Source organism: Penaeus monodon, chromosome 38 (genome assembly GCF_015228065.2).
Source record: "Penaeus monodon isolate SGIC_2016 chromosome 38, NSTDA_Pmon_1, whole genome shotgun sequence".
Taxonomy (NCBI): domain Eukaryota; kingdom Metazoa; phylum Arthropoda; class Malacostraca; order Decapoda; family Penaeidae; genus Penaeus; species Penaeus monodon.
Window position 1 is genome coordinate 3,860,647 of NC_051423.1, and position 2,797 is coordinate 3,863,443.

The 2,797-nt window shown below is 29.6% G+C and overlaps 1 pseudogene; it reads right to left on the bottom strand.

Moving 5' to 3' along the window:
* Positions 1–1,573: 1,573 nt before the first annotated feature.
* LOC119596647 lies at positions 1,574–2,630 on the bottom strand (annotated as a pseudogene).
* Positions 2,631–2,797: the final 167 nt, after the last annotated feature.

The window sequence follows — 2,797 nt, forward strand, 5'->3', positions numbered from 1 at the left end:
ATTCTTTGATCTTAATAAGAACCCCAATTTTAGGGCATGGTCGCAGCGTTAATTAATAAGTATAATAAAACATAATAAATTCATGGTTTGGAATCAAATTTTTAAATCCTTTATTATCAACACACCAAATTGTAATTTCATTAATATCATTTACCAAACCTATAACTAACCACCTTAAAATTTTTTTATAATAATAATTATATTTAAAATAGTAATTATATTAAATATTTTTTTATGTTTATAAATTTTTTAATTCTGTTTTTTTTTTTTTGGTTTTTTTGTTTTTTTTTTTTATACATAAAAACCCAAAACTTAATTATTTTTTTCTAAATTTCATTATTTTAAATATCTATAAATTTTATTTTAAAATTTTAATCATACATTATCAAATTCCCTTTATATATATAATTTTATATTTTTTATTTAAATTATAATTTTTTTTTAAGTATTTATATATATTTTTTTTTTAAAGCTATATCTGTTTTCATTATAGTTGGTGGATAAGATCCAAATTTTATTTCGATTTAAATTTAAATTTAAAACCAAGCTTCACATATCCAGTGAATTTCTTCTAAATCATAATTTATAATTATCTCTTATTTTTGAACAAATTTTTTTTCTTTTACATTAAACCATGTATTTTTTTTAATTTTTTATTCTTTGGCATCAAAATAAGAAATCCTTTGTCTACCTTGAATAATTTTCAGCCCTATAGTCCTGATCATACGTCTTGCAAATCAACTTCTATTATCGTTTGGCTGTTCTAGTCTTTATTTAGACATTCCTCGGTCTCGATCACGTTCTCTAGTTTGCGCCGACAGTGGCTATAAAGAATTACTTGCATGCTACTGGCGATACAGGCATTTTAGAAAATATCACTGCTTGATAACCCTCTTCCCTATCAAATGAAAAAAAATAGACAAAAAATACACCAACACCAACAATAATGATAATAAAAATGATAATGATAATGAAAAATTTATAATGATAATGATAATGATAATGATAATAAAAAATAAATAATAACAATAATGATAATATTAATAATAATGTAATAAAAATAGTAATTGAGATATTGTAATTGTAATAATGATAATGATGTTGAAAATTGTGGCAGTGATGAAGGGAATAATAAAGGCGATTACGATAATGATACTACTACTTTTACTGATGATGGTGGAAATATTGTATTGTATTATACTACTTAAATGATAATAACAATAATGATAATAATCATACGAAATGATTAGGATGATGATAAAGATAACAATAATGTATAAAGCCTACGAATAAGCATAATCACGATAGTGATTTCAATTTTGTCAATGATAGTAAAGGAAAATCACGTTACCATTATGACTGTAAATATCGTAAATATGTTTTGTTTCTATGAATGCAGTTTTGTTTATATTTCCTTTTTATCATCATCACTATTATTACTGATCTATTGCTCTTAGATCAGCGGTTTGTAACTTTCAACTATAAGAAGGCTTATATTTGATCTATTTCAGGGTTGGAATTAAAAAAAGCGATAAAATTGCTCGTATAGTTTCAGAAAAATTTAAAAACATAAATATATACAAATAGATATATATATATACTCTGGGCAACAGATGAACTTTGCAGAAACATCTGTTAAAAAATTAGGTGTTCAGTATTTAGCGAAAATGTCTTTACTTAGACTCGTTGGAGTCGTAGGCATATCGTGGCCTGTATTCCCGGGACTCAGCGGACTCGACGGGGTCAAAGTGAGCTTCGCCCTCGTAGGTGACGTCGGCGACGTAACCGTCATCGCCATCGACGAAGTAGGCGACCTTCTGCAGGCGGCCGTCGGGGAGCTGAACGTAGTAGGATCCCTGAGTGTCGTCGCCGTCACGGGCCTCCTGGTGTCCGACTCGTTGCTTGAGGATCATCGCTCACGGCCCCGTTGAAGTTGTACTTGGCTTTGGTGGACTCGAAGGATTCCTCGGAGGATGCCTGAAGGAATTGCAACATTTTTAAAGGGTGTTTTAGCTATTGTGTGACTGTTGTAATTTATTCCTGAAAATTATTTTTGTTGAAAATAGTAATAGTATCGCTAAAATATCAACATACAAACCCCGTGTGTTTAGGGACTTACCCTGGGGGCACGGTAGGCATAAGTTTCACGGCTGTCTGCAGCAACGATGGCTGCCAGACCGAGGGGGATGAGGACCTGAAAAATACATAAATATGTTGATGACACAAGTTTAAGAAAATTAGCATATATAACAGTGCAAAAAATAAATCACAAGAGGCGATAGGAACCTGTAGGATTTTCCTTTGCGTTCATGTTTGTAGGAGTTCAGGTTCAACTGAGTGCCGGTCAGTGGGCTTTTTGCCCATTATATACCCAGGAGGCGCGGTCGCGACCATGAGGAATTGGAGGTCGAGTTTATAGAGGAATGTTGAAGCAACTTCGCTGGCGCTCCGCACAGACGCACTGCGGAAAAAAAAGGGTTTTATTTTCGACCTCTGTATAATTGGTCATAAACATATGCAAAGAAAATATGTGTATACGTGCATGCGTTTATATTCTATGTTAATGTGTCTGGTGTAATCATTAAAAAAAATTTTTGTTGTATTTCCTTCTATTTGCAACACTACAGCATAATATTTATATGTTTAATATATATATATAATATATAATAATAAATATAATATATATTTTAAAATATATATATATATTATTTTATATATATAATATATTATTATATATAAATTAATATATAAAAAAAAAAAAAAAAAAAAAATTTTATTATAAAAAAAAAAAAAAAAA